At 41.7% G+C, this 19,794-nt stretch overlaps 1 protein-coding gene across 6 annotated transcripts in view; it reads left to right on the top strand.

Moving 5' to 3' along the window:
* Positions 1-19,794, top strand: part of GRM3 (glutamate metabotropic receptor 3) — a 102,226-nt gene that overhangs the window by 17,650 nt on the left and 64,782 nt on the right. The window lies entirely within an intron of this gene.

Genomic DNA, 19,794 nt, shown 5'->3' with positions numbered 1-19,794 from the left:
TCCACAACCTCATTTTTTTCATACAAATCAAAGAAAAGAAGCATTTGAGGGTGGGATTTACCTCAGCAGACATAACCTGAAGCCACAGTGTGGAGATCTACATCTTTGGAAAGTCATATTTCATAATAAAAAGAAGAATTACACTTTTAAGGAGTGCTTCAACTGACCTGTTTTAGACATCTACTACAGGTAGAGAGAAATCATGTTCAAAAATTGTTTTGTTTTTTTCTATAAAATGGCTATAAAAGGGTCTTTGAATAACCAGATCACAAGTACGACCACATAATCTGACTGTTTCATTAAAAGAACCTCACCTAAATGTCTAGGGTGGGACTCCAGCAGTTCAGACTCAGTTTTATCTATGTTTCTCACATGATTTGAAATTTTAGTAATAATTTTATTCATAGCCTGCTCTGTGACTGAACTCAAACAAGGTGCTATGTCAGAGAGAGAGGAAAACATGGTGCTGCTGGTTTTTTCTCTGGTCCTTGCCAAGTTGTCCTCCCTCATTTATTTCCACAAGAGTCTGCTCTGTGTATCTTCCAAAAAGAGACACTTTTCTCTCTGCAGCACACAGGAGGAAGGCAAAATGTGTCTGAGATCCTACAATGCCATCTTTATTATTTGGAGATAAGTTTATCTTGCAAAATGAATTTTCTCTCCCAGAATTCAGAGTTTGCCTTTCTATTGAGGTTTGACTTTTTAACCACACATGAAAGCATCAACTTACTTGTGCTGATGGGGATGTCTTGCACTGTTTACCTATGCTTCCTTAAGTGTACACAGATGACCTCTGTCAGAGACTGAATAATGACAGACATGGGCTACAGAAGCCTTTGTTTTAACCCAGTCCAAAGCTTCCTAAGTTCTCAGTGCTAAACTCTTAGTCTTGAAGTGGGAATTAATACAGGGAGGTCTTTTTGCTTGCATTACACAAGAGGCCAAGCTGGAAGGTCAGTTATGGCCCCTATGCCTTTAAAGTCAGTAGATCTGTGAATTAGCCATCCATAATTTTCAGGAATGCCAAATTAAAACTGTGTTAAAGTGAGAAAGAAATATATTAGAAAACCTGGCAAGCATTCAAATCTAAGCTCTCTGTTCATCTTGATCTTGTTGATTTGAAAGATTTGCATTTCAGACCTTTCAGAAAATACTAAGTAATTCTTTCAATCATCTCATAGTGTCAACACACTGGTCCAATATTAAAGTGTTCAAATATGCAAACTCTTCTCAGTTTACATACTATGCATATGTGATAACTTTCATCTTAGTTATAATAAAGACTGAACCAACAATTTCCTAAGCCAAAAAATTTAACATTCTTAAACTAAAACACTGTTTCCTGTTCATAAAGCTGATTTGGGCTCAGAGCTTCTGTGGTTTGAGTGTGGAGGAGGTTGCACTGCACAAATTAAAGCAAATACATTTCCTTCCAAGTGGTGCTGTCAGAAAGTGACTTCTGCTAGACTCCAGTTTTCATGTAGAGGCGTTTGCAGTATCATAAATACCTGTTCTTCCTCCTCACGTCAAGAACCCCTGAGACCTCAGGTTCCCTAATTTCCTTTTGGAGCACAGATTCCCTGACACAGTTCACCAGAATTTAGTTTAGTTTAGTTTAAATTTGGTGCCTGGTGGGTTGAGTTTTTTCTTTTCTTTCTTTAGCCTTTGCTGTCTTCTGTTAAAAGCTGTCATGATTTTGAAGGTCTCCAATTAAAGGCTAGACTTTGCCCTTTCTGCATAAAACAGAAGGAGTCTGAGTCCTATAGCCCCCAGGAGTAGATTCTCATGATTTCCCTTGTGAACTCCTTTCTCCTCAAAACTACATTTTATTCCTCCTCCTCTGCTGCACTTTGCAGTGTCTCTCATTCTGAAGCTGGCTCAATTAGGGATAGGGAAACTCTTTCCTGGGGCTGTCAAAGCTTCCTGGAGATTCCCACATAATGTAATCTTGCAAAGATTTCCCCACCTGCTTGATTTTTTACTTGTTCACAAAGTCAGCTAACTTTAAGCCCCAAAAGACAGGAATACTAACAGGATCAGGACAAGGCCTTTATAACATCCATCTTCTGTTCAATGGATGTGATTTTGGTTAAAATGGTTCATTCTTTTACATATTCAAATCGTCCTACTGATTAGCTCAAGATGGTCCTTCTGGCTTTGTGTGGCATAACCACGTAATAGCAACAATTACAAGGACACTGCCCTGCTGAAACTCAGAAGAACACATCATCTGCATTGCTCCAGCCTTATAGCCGGAGTTGTATTTAACTTCATGGTTCAAGGATTTGGAAAAATTTCTTGCCTTTATGTTCTACCCTTGTACCAAGGGTCTATAATCTCACACCGCCCCCCACCCCTTTGCACCAATATCTGTTAATGGGCAGAGAACTAATTACAATACAAGCAGCCACTGCACCTGCACAGGGACTGTTCGTAGCCCTGACCCTGCTACACTTAGTCCCCAGGACTGACCTGCCAGCATGTTGCTGTTGCACTAGTGGTTTTGATGATTTGGATTTTCCTAATCTAGATTTGAATTACAAAAATTTAAACTTAATATTACCATATTCCCACTCTGCCCAGGAATGTTCTTTTTTTTTTTTTTTGCTATTGTCTTTACAGCTAAAAATATATCTCTGGCATGAAATTGAAGGATTTCCACTGATTTTCACTGAATAACTTTTGAGTTACAGCACCATAAATATCAGGGAAGCAGACCAGGTTATTCTTTTGTACTGTTTGAATTCACAAATCCACTAGTACTAACCCTCTTGTGATCATAGCTGTAGTTAAATAGACTAGGGGGGCTGCTTTTAAAGATAAACCTTTGTTTACGCCTCACCAGGCTTCATATTTACTGCTTAAATCAGTCAAAAAGTACTCACAGAACCAGGAAACAACTCTCCTTATGACTCATATATTACTAGGTCCAAACTGTTCTTTAACTGCTCCAGCCCAGAGTTAACATGTTTTTAAAATAAATCCCAACTCTAGTGGATGACTAAAGGTACAGAACTCACATCTAAAATTTATTCAGTTCCTAATGTCATATTGTGTTTAAAAAAAATTGTGAATTAGGCTAGACATTTCATAATACTGGACATCTGTCTTTGACAAATAAATATGTCATAGGCAATCAAAACAGCCCTAGGAGAATATTAAAGATGCTACTATCTCTTTAAAAAGAGACTAGCATAATGAATTGAAAGAGTTAAGGCCATGTTTTCCACAAATATGGATGAACAAGCAGCTAAAGATTATTAAGATGACTGCAAAGACTGTAATTTCATAGTTTTATCTGTAGTTTGTATCATACATCTGAGCTCTGTGATTTCAATGACCTTCTATGTGATATACTAAAAAATGTGGATTTTGCCTCGTTGTTCCTATTGATCATGGGTTGTATCTGGTCATTTGACAGTCTATTATCGGAATGATTTTTTGTGTGGTTTGGTTTGGTTCTGAGAGTTGAGAAATGCTGCAGATATTAATCAGGGTAGGACTTTGATCTTTGTTCCACCTGCTAATTCTCCATTGGATATTCCACACAAAGTTGTCACAGAAGAAAACTACATCTCAACATGTAGGAAGTGAGGAACAGAGACAACACCGAGGAGAAAGCATTTTCTCTTTCCGTGAACTATTTTTACCTCAGAGACTGTTATTCCACTGAGCAAACTCAAGATAGGTAGAAGAAAATGCACTTTGCAGGCTCATCTTGGATCAGTTGGAATCCTCAATATCTTCAATGCACTCATATTTTTACCACTTGGCTGGTGATGTTGTGTCTGGAAGATTGCTGTGGCAAATCCAGCAACATTTCTTCTATAGACCAGCCATCCTGCTGTATAATAAAATACCCCCAAAATCTGCATTTTACTAAAATAGATGCCATGATTATCTAAGAACAGCCTGCTGGGAACTTGCAGAGTTCAATGCTACATTTATAATGTCACAATAAAAATAGCAGTCTGACTCCAGTTCAGCACTTTCCTCACTTTCTCTGGACAGTGACAGTTGTTGACATTGTCAATGACTATCAGCATCTACCTCTCTGCATTTCAATCTGTTCTTATACAAGGGTAGATGACATTCCATCAATCAAGGTGTTGCCATTAAAAAAAAATGCCTAGGGGAATCTTTATCAATTTTCTCATGTTGAGTTCAAAAACAACCCTTTTGTACCGGTGGTTTTCACTCCTCATTGCTAAACCTTTCCTATTTCTCCCTGTGGATGCAGATTCTGCCGAAAATATATTATCATTAGGGTTGTGTTTCTCAGAAAAGTAGAATAACATGGATATCAGGAAGTTAATCCTGCACCCATGAAGAATCACAGACCACAGGCTGAAAACTGAAATTTTGCGTGTTTTGGGGAATAGCATTAATAAAAAAAAAATCCTTACCTTAGAAGCAGTCTTTGAGCTACCAGATCACACACTGAAAAACAGCATTTCAGACAGATTTCTAGCTAATGCTTTGGAAGACCAGACAACTATATGGATTAAGTTTTTCTTCACCTAAATGCTTTACTGCAGTACTTTCCTCTACATTATCCTGTTGAAGTGGGATTTTGCACTCTTGTCTCCCTAGGAATGCACCTCCAGCGAAAGGATACATCCAATGCCTCTTTTTCATTTCAAAAACCACCATCAGCACTATTTATGCTAAAGTATATTAGTAGAAACACATCTCACTACGATGATACACCCTACCTGTGTTCTTAGTTAAGCAGGTTGCTCCCATCCTTTTCCCATCACCCTGGTAGTTACATCTCCACAATTCCTGTGTCCTGACACAGAACATAGTCTGGTTTGAGATTGCTGGGTGGGATGTCCTACATATTTGTCCAGCTGATGCCCCAAAGTCTGTGTCCAGCTCTCATTCTGTTTATTACTGGAAAAAAATGGGAAGCAGATTTCCCTTTCCACATTAGTGTGACTTCTTCTCATGTCACTTATTGACAGCTTTTTTCAACCTGTTAAAGCAGAATAATGAACTGCCATGAGAGGGTAAAGCTCCTCCAGTTTGTTTGCCTGATTGAAGATTTGTGGCAGGTCTCCTGAAGCCCCTCTGTGATACCAGTTCACACAGGTAGCTTCCCCTTAGCTCATGCAGGCACACAAAATGTTCACAAAGATGATATATAGGCTGTTGAGCACCCTGATGAGTGTGTAGCTCAGCTTCCAACACCTCACATCTGGCAGAGAGTTTCCAGTGCAACTAGTGAAATCCACGAGCTGCCTCTGTGTTATAAAGCAAATAGAAATGGTCTTGCCTCCTTTTCAGAATATCAGAAACTACAAATAGTTGTGCTAATCTTAGTCTGGCCATAGTGGTCTGAGGCCATTTTTTAAAAATGGCTTTGAGAAGGAAGAAGCTCCCAAGTGTAGCTGTTGGAAGGGTTAGACATCCTGCCTACGTAAGACTAGATGAATTAATCTTCTCCAGTTAAGGGAGAGCCAGTGTCCCTGCTTTTTAAGCATTTTTTTCTGGGTTGGGATGAATCTGTCTCCCTTGAGGTCTCTGCCTCTCTGCTGATGAGGGAGGGAGCTCTGTTGATACACATGGCTAGGCTCCAGGCCTTTGAATAATTAAAATTAAATGGGATTAAGTTCACCCATTTTGCTTATTTTTTTCACCTATTGTAACAACTGAGAATAATTTACCTAATCTTCTTTCTTCTCACAAGCAGTTTGGAGGTAATAATTTTTTATCACTTTAAAGTTTCAGATTTTTTAGCACAAACTACAGTTTATATTATCAGTGGAAATATTTTGATATAGTAGGGACTTCACCACATGCTTCAGTTGTTTTTATATCCATTATTGGTGTGCCATTTTAGTGCAATTTTCCGCAGACTCCCATGTTATTAACCTGCATTCATCATTTATATCCCTCTCCTGAGGCTTTTTGTAAGACTCTATAGAAGAAGATAAACAAATTACAGATACAGGAATTAATTGTTGCTTCACTGGAGCACCCCTCCAAAGGAACTTTAGGAACATTGGTTGGAATGAAGCAGCCCATAGACCTCACTGATGGGAATAGTGGGAAGAAGGTTGAACACAGCTGGACAAAACCATATACAGGGAAACAGGTTAGGGCAGATATGAGAAAATGGAAGGCACTGAAAGTGAAAAAAATTACTGCAGACGTTCAAGAAATGAGGCTTTGCATATCAGATGTTAAACACTCCTTCCAGCAAGGTTTGCTCCTTGTTGCACATACAGCCTTTTCTACAAGCCATGTCACTTCTGATGAGCTCATTAGACAGCTCTGCCTCTCCTTTTTGTTTAGTTCCCTGCCCACTGAGGTTCAGGCATAGAAATCCCTGCTGCCTCATAAGGGAGAGGAGTCAAAGTGGCTCGACCCTTCCTGGCAGATCCTGGGTGTCCCATGGTCCCAGCCCCATCTCCAACGCAGGACAGCTGCCCAAGGCTTGGCAGCACGGCCCTGGAGGAGGGCAAGGGGAGCATGGGGAAAAGGAAGGACCACCGTGCTGAGAAGGAAGACATTGTTAAAAGGACAGTAGAGAGAAGAAGAAGGGACATGAGGGTAAAGTGAGCTCAGAGGAATGTGAGGGCATATGGTGTCTCGAACCTCGGGGGAACTGTGCTGTGCTAGAGTGGGTAATGACAAAGAGTAACAGACTGTCCCTTACCCTGAAAATCATGTGGTTGAAGTGGATAAAATACATCAGAGGAGAGATGAGTGACTGGCCCAGTGTCCAACAGGAGCTCTGCATCAGAGCCGCTGAGAGCACCCAGGCAAACCCCAGCCGGATGTGCCAGCAGTGAGGGACTGCTGCCCTCGGGAGCATGGGGAAAACCCAGGGAACAGAAAGCTGTGATGAGGCAGAGGGTAAGGAAAGGGCAAGGGAAGGGTGCAAAGTTTGGCTCCAGTAAGGTTTGCTAGCCTGACCTCGAGTGTACACAGAGCCCATGAGAGAGTGAGAGCATGACTGAGTTCTTTGCTTGGAGCAAAAATAGCGGCTGTGAAAGAAACGGGAAAGAGGCAGGCAGATACAAAAGAGAAGAAAGCTGAGGAAGAAAGGAAAAGAACATGAAAACACTATCCTCAAAACCTAGGCAGACATGCCAGCCATATTAATTTCCAGTACAAATGCCCTTCCTCCGCTGCAGCTCAATGAGGGATCTGACCACAGTTAAGTTTACATTGTGTGTTTTCAGTAACAATAACAAAAAAGCCAATGCCCAGAATTAAAAGTCAAAGGCTCATCTTAATTCTGAAAGAGGAACAGAAGGAGCAGCTTTGCATGGAGGTGAATGTGTTTTTCTCTGTCTACAGAAGAGTTTTGTGGGTGGTTTTAAGCAGTTTCAGTGGTGGAGCTGATAGTCCTAAGAAACAGTCTCTTCTGTTATATTCTAGTTATTTTTTAGCCACAGCTGTCAATCACACTGCTTTTCAAAGAAGGCAAGTGTCAGTATCTCTGCTTTGTAGAGACAACACAGAGATGAGAAACAACTTGCCCAGTATCAGTCAGTACAGTATCTGTAAGGCAGTCAGTACCAGTAAGAACCCCACCAACAGGGTCCCAGCCTGGCCAATGTCTCCTCTGTGTCCCCTCTGCCAGGGCTGGGGCGTGTTAGTGTTATCTGCTGAAAAAGTCCTGCAGCTCTCTCAAAACTACAGGGTAGATTCCCATTCGCCTTGACTGCTGTGTGGCCAAAGGAGAGTGGTCATTTCCATGCCACATCTCAGAGTGTGGGGATCTCTACTGGAAATATGCACTGGAATTACTGAACACAGGGGTGGGAGTCAGGTTTTTTGGCTTCATTATAGTTATTCAATATATGACTGGGAGGAAGCATTTAATGCTTTGGGCAATGATATCTAAAGTCTGAAATAGACACCTCTGTTTAATTTTTGTGCTGTAGAAAGAAAATAAATCTACACACAACAGCAACAACAATAACTGGAAATTAGGGAGATCTTTTCCCCACTCGTGAAAACATAACCTGTACAGATTCTCTTGTATCTTCTCCTGCAGCATCTGGTGCTGGCCACTCTCTGATACAAGATGCTGGTCTAGATTGGACTTGGGTGCAGTCCAGCCTGCAAATATCTGTGCTCCTAAATAAGTTGTGAAGCTTTCTCACATTCTGTTCCTCAATCTGTATAGAAAAGCCCAAATAAAGCATAATCTTCTCCTTTGAGAAATCTCACATTACATACTTTCTTATACTCAGAAGCAAAATTTTTTTCAATGCTGTCTTCAAAGCACTTGTATTCCTGACAGGGGTTTTGTAATGTGCTTATCAAGTCTCTGCTTTCCCAGTGGAGGCCCACAGCTAATTACTACAGTCACAGAGTCTTTGCATAGTGGGTCTTAAACACCTTGCCACCCTCAAAACTGTCTGGTCAGTTCATTCTTGAAAAAAGCACCTAAAATAACAGAGTGGGTAGAGATGCTCTGTTTGCTTTGCAGTTTTTAGTAAGAGATCATTTAGCACGTTTCATACTTCAAATTTGCAGTTTGTTAAACCAGAAAAAAATAATCGGGAGATGAAAATACAGCTTTTGAATCTGAATTCCATCACGTCATGGAAAAATATTTCTTTTTGTGCTACAAGTGGAGGACGGATGAAGAAAAAAAGAAAAGTATTTGTTTAAAAACCCAAGAGGCCAAACTGCTGCATGGATGAAATTGTTCATTTCCATTATCTCCTTAAATTCAGATCAGTGTTCTTTTAATATAGTTTTTACTGTTACAAAGGGGATTGCAACTTCTATTACATGCATGCACCTTGCTTCACAGGAGACAAAAGTCTGTGTTCCTTGACTGGAACCATTTCAAACAAACTGTGTGATGGATGTGGAAAAATGCACTGTCCCAGGACACTGGCAGAGAGAGTCCAGTATCTGAAACACAACATCTACAGAGGCAATAGTAAGAGTTGTGGCTGGTTTTCTTTGAGGGCCAGACACAGAGATGATGCTCAGTATAAGAAACTGGTAGAAAATGGATCCAACCTTGCAGACAGTGGAGAGCAGCCTGAGATTGCAGATAATTCTTTGGGAATGATGAGGGAAAATTCAAATCCACATAACAATAGTTTTAGGCAGAAAAAAACCTAAAACCTTTAAGAGGAACTTTAAGTTGTGGATTTCCAGAAGCTGGGAAATTTATTAGAGAAAAAAAATTGCTAAATGTTTGTATTTTGTGTCCTTCCATGCCATTTAAGGAATTATGAAACATACAAAGGAAAATGACAAAGAAAAACAACCAAACCTCTAAATCCAAGTAACGAGACAAAACAGAGAAAACAATTAGCCAGATTCATCATCTCCATTTCATCCAATTTACACCCACTGTAGAGTTGACCCTTGCAGGAAAAGAAAGACCTGGCAGTTATTGCCCAGTCATGTTGGGTATTACAGCCCCTCCTCACAGACCACTAGTGGTCCATACATTGATTTTGCAATCAGACCAAAAGCAACATCCTTAACACCACACTGGATTATTGCCCTGACTCTGACTCAGGGAACATTTCCTCCAGCTCTTGTGTTTTCCTTGGAGACCCTTCCATCTAAACATTGACCAAGCTCAACCTGCTTTAGCTTTTGAAATATGACAAGGTAATAAATCAGAGCCACAAGCAAGCAGGGCAGCAGTGCTATTGCAGTTTAGAGGGAAGGCTGCCATACAGTGCCAGGACAGCTTCCCATTTCACACTGCCAGCAGCACTGCACATGTCCAAACCATACCCCGAGACCAACAGGATCCCTCCTGTGATCCCACACCCCAGGGGGTGGTGGGGACAGGATACAGGTAGCCCTGGTTCCAGTGATATTCAAAATTAACCTTGACACCACAGACTTCTCAAACACACCACAGGACTCTATAGATACCACTCTTCAAGGGTAAGCCCTTGTCTCAGAAACCTGTCTTCTGCCCTGGGATGTCCCAGGCTCGCAGCAAGGGAGTAGTAAATCCTGGTGTTCAACAGCACTGTACCACTGGCAATCCTCTGATCAGTGGACAAGCCCTGAGATACAGATGTTAGATGTTAGGGAGAAATTCTTTCCTGTGAGGGTGGTGAGGCCCTGGCACAGGTTGCCCAGAGAATCTGTGGATACCCCATCCCTGGAAGTGTTCAAGGCCAGGTTGGATGGAGCTCTGAGCAACCTGGTCTAGTGAAAGGTGTCCCTGTGTATGGCAGGGCGTTGGAACCAGGTGAGCTTTAAAGTCACTTTCAACCAAAGTCTTTCTATGATTCTATGAAACTGTCCCCATGTTCAAAGATGCTGCAGCAGGTGACCTTCTGCCCACCCCAGCAGCCTTTCCTCTCCCACATAAACCCAGTACACCCTCTGCTCCTTCCAACACTCCTCAGTCCATCACAGTCTCATTGAGAAAAAAACCCTGGAGATTTGGTGCCCAGCACTGGAGGAGCCACTGGGGGACTTCCAGATATGTTTAGGGGATTTTTATCCAGCACATTAGTGTCAGACAGTGGAGCTCTGTTCCACAGCTGCTTCCCTGCCAGACTCGTCATGGCAAGGCTGGGGACTCACTCTCCAGCTGGCAGACCCCAGCTTCCTGCTGGAAAGAGGAATCCTCTTCCAGGCACTTGCAGCCAGTGTGTACAGCTGCTGCAGCAGTTTTGAGGGAAATTTGTCCCTCTACTGCCAGCACCAATTTGTGCACATTTGCAGGTGTAACAAATTTGCTTCAGATGACTTCTGGGAGAGCAAAAGCGTTGCCTTGAAAGTGTGTCAGTGATACCACTTAGCACTCACATTTTCTACTTCAAAGTGTTCTACCAACATTAATGAAGTGACCTTAAAAATAAGAGCTGAAAACACCCTAATAAAATGAAAATACTGCCCTGGAACAAGTATATAAGCAAGAAGGCAACAAAGCCATTATAAAATGAGGACATTATTACTTTTTTTCTTTAATGAGCTTGCTTTACCCAATCTATTTTAAAAGTAGCTCATCTGTTTAGCTGAAACCCTCCAGTCATTTTTTGCTAGCACTGTGAGGTGGAATATAGCAACTAGGGATGTAAAATTTCAGTTCTGTGACCCTGGTGGCCTGGGAGAATATAGTATTCTATTTAGGAAGATCTTAAATTACTTTGCTTATCACTCCAGACTATTTTTAAGATATATGTAAATGTATGGTACAGAGTCCCTCAAAGAAACAGTCAGCCCCTGTTTTGAAGCTCTGAGACAGAGGGACTCAGCTGAGATTTGACCAGGAGCTGTACACAGTCACAGGTGTGATTTTCTTCTGAAAGCATCATCAGGACACATGTAGCTGTGAATAGATCAGAGAGGTTTGAACAAAGCAAGCAAAAATTGCCAAATCTAGGCTTCTCGTAAGTTAGTCTCCCATTGCTTTTAATAGGGTTAGGATTTTGCCTGCTGGACTGAATTCCCAGCTCTACACTGAATTCACTGTAGCAGAAATCCCTTAATCTCTCTGTGCATCCTTCTCTCTGCGCTCTTTCCTATCTCCGCATCTGTGGATAAGGCTGATACTAATGTCTGCCTCCATGGGTATTATGAGAACTAATTAACTGAGTTTTCAGGAAAATTTCAGCAGCAAAGGCAAATTTCTCAACTGGAGATAAAACACGTACACACACACACACATACAGATACAGATATTTGTGTGTATAGATAGATATACACATATAATCTGGTATATATAATATACCTATCACCTGCCAGCCCTTTCCTAATGCCAAGGCTCTTCTTTTCTTTGCCTCGTCTTACTGTTACAATCCCACTATTTTTAAATGCTGTACTTTATTCAAAGTCAGTGTGGAGATGTCAGGCAGGTAGTTGTTAAAAAAAAAAAAAAAGCAAAAAAGAAAAGCCTTTGCTTTCTCTTTATTTAATAGCATTTTTGTTCTGCAACCATTGCTCCTGCCAGTCAGAAAAACTGCTTGGTTTTTAATGAAAAATCCTAACAGCAACAAATTGCAACCCTCCCTTTCAACACAGACATGCCCTTTGAATTTAATTACGCCTCAGGCAATGCATTATAACGAGCTTGTGATAAGTGACACCAAAAAATCTTACAACAAACACAGCAGATATCCCCCACTGGGCAAAAACAGCTCAGTACCAGATTGCCTCTTTTGGTTCGAACTCACTCAGGGCCGGAGTCTGCCTGACTTACCCCACCTGGGCTGGGGTGTCAGCCTGGCCCCGCTGATGCCGGGAGAGCTGAGCCCCTTTCTGGCTGCCGAGGATCCGCTCCCTGCACAGCCCTGCATCCCCGGGTCCGGCAGGAGAACGCCAGCCTCGAGGAAGGGGTGGAGGATCCTGCCCCGGGGCAGGGACATTCCTGGTGGGGTGATTCAGAGCACCCAGCAGGAGCCGAGAGGAGCCGGGGACAAAGGAAGTGGAGGAGTTTGGGAGGTTTCCTTTTCTCCCAGAATAATTTCTCACAAGCTGTGTCAACTATCCACAGTTAAACAAATACTTGAAATATCAACATTTCCTATTTGGAGGGAGAGGCAGCACCAATTACCTTCGGTTTTGTTGTCTTGGGAGCTGCCACAGTCAGCGAGAGGAGACTGCCTGGGATTTTTCTGATTGTTCGCGGAAGAACATTTCCTTTGAAAACAAACACCCACAGCCCTGCCTGTAATCCAACACCGGGGTCAAACTCTGTCCTTTGCATCCTTCTGGATGCTAACATGGGATAATGCAATGCCCCTGTGTTACTTAGATCTTCTGGGATGATCAGTGACTCCCAAGCAGGAGCAGATCAAAGAATCATAGGATTGTTAAGGTTGGAAAAGATCATCAGGATCTTCTCCAAGATCATCAAGTCCAACCTTTGACCAAATGCCACCATGCCCACCAAACCATATCACAAACTGCCATGTCTACTCAGTTTTTGGCCATCTCTAGAAATGCTGGTTGTGCACAATGGTTGGGTCTACTTATTATTGGGATGCAAAGTATTCATATGCACAGGGAGACAACAGTCACAGATGCCTCCTGACTGCTGGTGGGCAAATATCAAAGCAAGTTCTATTTAACCTCAAACGCCATATGGATTTAAACATAAAATGAAGCCATTCCAATCCTGCCAGAGGGTTTCATTATTTCAAAGTAGCTGCATCGGACATGGGCTCTGTCTTCCATTTCCTTTCCCATCAGTACAGGTGTCTTGGCTTACTCACATTTTAAGAGAGGTGATTTTTTAGTTGCACATCAGATATATGTGCTCTGGGTCTGGAGACCCTCTTGCACATGTGTGCTGGTTTGGACAAATTTGGAGGATAATTTCTCTCCGTTTTTTTTTCCTCTCCCCCCTCTCAGGCTCAGTTTAAAGGCATACAAAGGCACAAAGTTAATTTCTGGGCATAGAACAGCGATATGGGATATAACATCATAAAGTCACCCCAAGACATCATGTCAGGGAACTGTTTCCCTGCTGTGGTACAGCTCTCTTGTGAGCTTCTGAAACAGCTGTTTTCATTGAAGTCTTAAAGATGAAAGACAGAGCTTTTAAAAAGAGGGGGCTGGGATGCACAATCAAGTTATAGCAGTTGAATGTGCTTCTGTGCAGCAGCTGAGCCACACCAGCCCAGCTGGGTTCACACCCTCAGCTTCAGTAAATGCAGGATTTAAACTACATGTTACCATGGCCTGAGTATGACTCTGGTGAGATATCCACAATAAATCATTCACTTTCTAGAGCACAGTAACACCAGCATGCAACTGAGTTCTCCAGATACTTAAATGTTTAATTCTTGATTTCATCACTAACTTGCCCTGCAACCATAGGTCTTACCACCTCCTTAGCTTTCAGACTTCAAGTGTAAAATGAATATGAGAAGTGCTTACACAAAAGGGTATTATGAGAAAAAATGCAAGAGAGTCTGTGAGATGCTGAGATATTCTGGATACCTGGCCTGAGGGCCATTTTAAACACACCATTCTGCTAAGAGGAGTCGGAACAGGAGTGCTTTGCTTTAGTTACCCCCAGCGCTCCTTGTTATTTATGCAGCTGTGGAGCTGAAAAATTATTTAGAGTCTTGTCTTTTGCTGCAGTAAACACAAGCCAACAGGGCTGCATTGCTCTACAGGAGCCGAGGAGCTGCATCGCTTTGTTGCATGTTTTAATGTGAACCTGTGAGTCACAGTTCTTGTACCAAAATATTTCCAAGTACATCTCCTTTCAAAGACAAAATTTTAGGAGCTGCTGTCATGTGTTCCACGTAAGCAATGTGAAGGATAACATCAAACACTTGGAAAGTGTGCAAGTACACCAAAGGGAAGGAGGGTGGTTTACTGAGCTTTAGTCAGTTCAATTCCATGAGTTTTATACATAGAGGACTCAGATTGCTGCAACCGTTACCTGTGAATAAAGATTCCTTCTGGCAAGTGGTAATTAATTTTTAGATTTTAGAAGTTTCTGAATTTCAGAGACCCCTGAGCACATTTGTATGAAGATTAGACATTGTTTCTTTTCTCCTTTTCTCTTTGAAGTCTTTTCTTCAAAGATTGCAGCTCGCTGTTCAGACTGCATAAACCCTCTCTTGACAGAGCCCGCCTTTCTCTGCACTCACAGAGCTTTGAGTCTCACTCTGCTCTCCCTTACTTTGCTCTGAGCCCCATCAAAGAACAGAGAGATTGTCAGCACCACATCGCTGCCAGTGGGGAAGAGAATCAAACCCTTTGCCAAATACATCAAGTGAATTGCTCACCCCCTGTGGGGAAAATTTACCACCTAACAACTCAGTAAGTGATATCGATGGTGTGTGTTGTTCACATTTCAATTTTTTAGAAACTTGTTTCCAGGATTGTGAGAAGCCAGGTTACAGTGATCAAAGGTCGAAGCCTTTATTTCCCTGTAAAACAACTTCCCTGGGGCTATGCCTGATGTGGGAAGAAATTTGTGGTTTTGGAAAGAGATTTATACAAGGCATGTACCTAAGCAAAAAATGACCAAATATGCTGAATTAGAAGAGTGAGATTTTCTTCTTATTTACATACCTAAGAATTGTAAGCAACTGCTCAAATGCTGAAGAAATGACCTTGTCCACATATTTAGTTGGAGTAGTAAGTGTTGGGTCCATAGAAATGCAGCTGAGTTCTTAATGTTCACACCGTAGATGAACTTCTTACTTCTCTCTTCTCAAGCTGTGCTCCTCTTGACCTTGTCATGAAACAATATTTTGCAACTTCTTTTCTAATGGGAAAAAACAGGAGAAGTGTTTGCTTTTCTTTTCCATTCTGGTGAACTAATTTCTGTCAGGTCATTATAACGAAGGGGAAGGGGAAGGGGAGGAGGAAGGGGAAGGGAAGGAAAAAGGGGAGAGAAAGGAAACAGGAAAAGAAAAAAAAGGGGAAAGAAAAAAAGGGGGGAAGATAAAAGAGGAGGAAGAGAGAAAAAAGAAAAATGAAAAAAGGAAAGAAAAGGAGAATATTAATATAATCCAGGGATTCCTTTTTTTTAACAGCTTGGGATGAATTAGTGAGAAATTAGAAAACCAGTGTTCCGTCTTCATAATTCAGGGAATGCTCCAGCTGTATGCATAGCTGAACTTCTGGGCCTTGGTGTTAAATAGTACAAATCTTCAAATATTCCTACTGCTGCCTGTGCTCTCAGCTGCCTTCCCTCAGTGACCACTGCCAATAACCTGTGTGTGAGGAAGTCACTGCTGAGGTGAATAAAAGTTGTACCATCCAGCTGAATTCTTGTACATTAAGTTTCTACTCAATGTGATAACGGTGATGACCCAAGACAAGCAATGGGATAAGAGCAAACAGCATTCTACAGTCTGGCCAAGATTGACACCTTTCCATTTGGCAGCATCATGGTTTTAGCCAAATCACTGCAAGTCATGGCAGAAGCTTTCAGGCTGAAAATACATGGCGGTATGTTCACTGATGCATATTATATTTAATTTCCACAATGTCTTGCTCATTAGCAATAATACCCCAAAATTATCTTAATTTTGTATCTTAAAAATACCCCAAACTCTCCTAGGCATTAGAAAGTACCAGAGTAGTGAAGTGTCTTGCCCAAGACACCAGGGCAACGACAGAGTAAGGAGTAGAGCCTGGAGCACACATACATCTTCAAACCACCCTTTATGTTACATTGCTTCCCAATTTAGTGCCCCAACTGGTCTAGTCATGCACAGTCCTCTTAAGCATTCTTGAGTTTTCCCTCATGTCATTTCGTAGAAATTTCCTTTCGTAGCCTGATGAAGGAAATATTTCTTACTCCTGTTATTAGTCCTTTTTATCCCCCAAAAATTCAGTGCACAGATCTGAAATTTTATATCACTTCTTGGAATTGGCCCTCTGGGCCCCACATGCCTCCTTCACCCACCCTGAATATTCACAGCACAGCCCCGTGGTGGCCCAAGGTGCCAGATACACAAGTGCAACTGCACCAGGAGAGCTCTCTCCAGGGGCCACAGGCCAGATGACAAAGAGCCAGGGAAGGAGGTTCATAGCTGAATGTCTTTGCCCAAGGGAAAGCAGACCAAAGAACACAAAATGTTGGCAGAGGGCATGTTGCCCTTGATTGAGCCCCTGCTGGCTGGAAACCCAGAATTAACAACAACAACAACAAGAAAATTAGTAAGGCTTGCCAGCTGGGGAAAGACATCTGGCTAGTGATCAGAGGGGCATGTGAGTCAATTAATCCATCTCTGAGCTGGATTAGCACATTGACACATGCTCCCCTTCACTGCTGCAGAGGGACCTGTTGAATGAGCTGTAAAGATGAATGGAACTAAAGAAATTTCATTTAGATGAAGAAAAATGGCTCTGAAGTAGTGAGTGGGTGGTTTTTACATGCCTTATGTGCTGCAAGAATTAAGCACAACTCAGAGAATTTAGGGCATGAAGCAGCCATTTGGATACAAAAGCTCTTGCATTTAAGGTCTCATGGATTTAAAATTTGTATCTAGATATCTGCCAATTTATTTCTCATGATTATAGCATACCCAGGAAAAAAGATACTACACTTTAGGAAAAATAACTCTTTGAGTCCATTCTTTCATAACTGTGGTAAATCAAATTACTGTCTCCACAGAAGCTATTCCTAGGCTCTTTTGCTGTTATATGGAATGGCAGGACTGTTGCTCAAGGGTATCATGCTGCATTTAGATATGGAGAGATTGAGACTCAGTCTCCACCTTCTCTGTCATTGCAGATCAATGGGACACGATCTTCTTAAACACTTTTCAGATCATCAGAGATAGGACCTGAAGGGATGACTTTGGTCACTGAGTTCAGTTCTTGCTGTCATGAACCATCAGGTCATATAATCCCTTCTTTGGAATTCTTCAGCTACCTCTTAAATTTTGTTTTTTTGACTGTTATTCCTGCAGTCAGAAAGCTTTTCCAAAACTTCATTCCTCTGCTGTTTAGAAACTTCTTTATAATTTCCAATGTCTGCTTATTCAGGACCAGGTTACAGTCATTCGTTCTAATTCCAGAAATGTCTTTTAATCCCCTCCCTTCTGAGTACTCAGACCCCTGAGGTGTCTATGCATAGCTGTCAAAAACTTCAGCTTTCCTTTCACTAAGCTAAACACATGAAGCCACATTGTTTCGCCTTAAAAGTCTCATCAGTCCACTGTCTTTTGTAGTAGTCCTTCTCTATACCTATACCTACTTCAATTATTATTTTCACAATAATACATGGATTATGTACAAGTTTCAAATGGCATCCTGTGCAATGGCACCAACACCACCTTATACCTGCAGAAAATACCCTTTCTGTCTGTACTCTGGAAGTTGTATTCACTGACTGGAGAGCTTTCAACTTTAGGAAAGTAGGAGTTTCAGTTAGCACCTGGGAGCTTATACTTGAGACCTCATAGGAAAAGGTTCATGAGTTTTCCCAACCAGGAGATGGTGCCCAGGGACAATCTTGATGCAGCTATTAGCAAAGCAAATTGAGTGCTAGGATGCATCAGGCAAGACTTCTCTAGCAGAAGTGGTAAGGACTGTCTTTTTGTATTACTAATGAGCTAAACAGTGCCAGTGAAAAGACATTGACAATATAATCCTGATTGCCCATACTGAGAAATTGCTTGAATGGTCCCTGGAGTTCTTTTGGGATGTGACATTGTTCTGAATAATTCATAGAGATGTGTGGAGACTTAGCACATAGTGGGGATCATTTACCAGATACATTTACAATGTGGGCCCCCTTTCTCAGAGGCTGGCAGAGGCCAGCTGGATGAGTGCCCACCACTGTGGGCCTAATGATCTCATTGCCTCAGAACGGTCCCACAGAGGTTTACTTTATGAGACCAGACATAGCTATACATATGAGGGTGCAGCTTCTCATGTGAAGGACTGCACAGTTCTGAACGTCTGTACTGATGGCAGAGGAGCTCAAAGATTGCAGCTACAGCTCCTAAACAGTGACAGACACGAGAATATGACCGTATCATTTAAAGGCTAAAACAGTCTCCAGCCATGGAGTTTTGACCAGTATAACTCTCCCAAGACAGCTCCTGGTAAGAGGCTTGAAACTGTCTTAGCCCCAGCAGTATTCACATCAGATCTGTGGGATGGGACCTTCCAATTCTGGAGCTCCAGAGGTTTTCTCTGTAATGGCCCATCTGTCAGACGGTATCCAGACCAGAGTGGTCCATGACTATTTGCTAAGATCATTTCAGCCAAACTGAAAGGCTCAGATGTAGTGAAGAACTACCTTGGTGATCAAAAGAATCCAGAATTAACTCTATGAGAGCAGGAAAAACTGATTTTGAATGCTTTTGAAAAATCTCCTTTATACTAAAAGAGAGCTTTATGTACAGAAACTGTCCACAGCCCCTGGGAATTTGATTCTCAATTCCTTTAACTGGAGCATGTCAAATAATTTCAGCTGTCACATGTCATGTCTGAGAGACATGAGCTTTGACACAATATGTGTCAAATATACCTTCAAACTAATGCAACACTTCTCTGGAAGGTAATGACAATTGCTGAGCATGATTTCCTTCCAAATAAATATGAAAACTCCATAGACATCAGTCAAAAGAAATTAATTATCCTTGAAGACATTTCATAAGAATCGCCTTCTTTCCTCTCTCTCTGCTACCTCTCTCCTCCCTCACGGAAAATGTCAAAGTGGGTAAGTTCAGGGCTTACCTCTCTGAAAAACAAGGGGGCCTAGAGTAATGAAAGCCCAAGCCAACAAACATCTGTACATAACTAGGGTTGTATGAAGTTGACAGACATCTTGTCCCTATTGCTTCTGTGTCACTCAGTGTCCATTACCAGCTATTGACTGTTGTCCAACACAGACAGTCCCAGATATAAAGAGGGAAGGACTCCCTCTTGGTGTGTGTATGAAGCCTATTGCAGTGAGCATTTCACCTCTTTAGGACCCCTGCTTATACTTACACATTTCTTAAAATACAGTACTTGTCAGAAATTCAGTTACATCTTCAGAGGAACCAGGAAGGAAAGCAGAAGAATTTCTCCCCCTTTCTCTTTAAATACAATGAAAAGACTCAAACCTTGTCCCCAGTTTGGAACCTGTTCAGATCAGAGGCCCAACAAATCAAACCCCTCTTTTTTAAGGGACCATCAACAGTTCATTCAAAAGGAAATCTAATTTTAAAAGTGATCATAAATAGATACGTGTGCTTGAAAATAAGAATTTCAACAAGAAATGCAGTTAGATATAAATAGAAGACAATCTAAATTTATGGACTTCATAAATACATCCAAACTTACTCTCAAAGCCCATGAATATGGTGAAAGGACTCCAACATTTTTCATATCACCAGTGGGGAGTATGAGACTTACAGGGAG

The sequence above is a fragment of the Corvus kubaryi genome, unplaced genomic scaffold (genome assembly GCF_017639235.1).
Source record: "Corvus kubaryi isolate FWS band 111438036 unplaced genomic scaffold, C.kubaryi_AGA036_p1.0 135, whole genome shotgun sequence".
NCBI classification, from domain to species: domain Eukaryota; kingdom Metazoa; phylum Chordata; class Aves; order Passeriformes; family Corvidae; genus Corvus; species Corvus kubaryi.
Note: the sequence above shows the minus strand (reverse complement) of the source record. Positions and strands in the feature narration are given on the sequence as shown.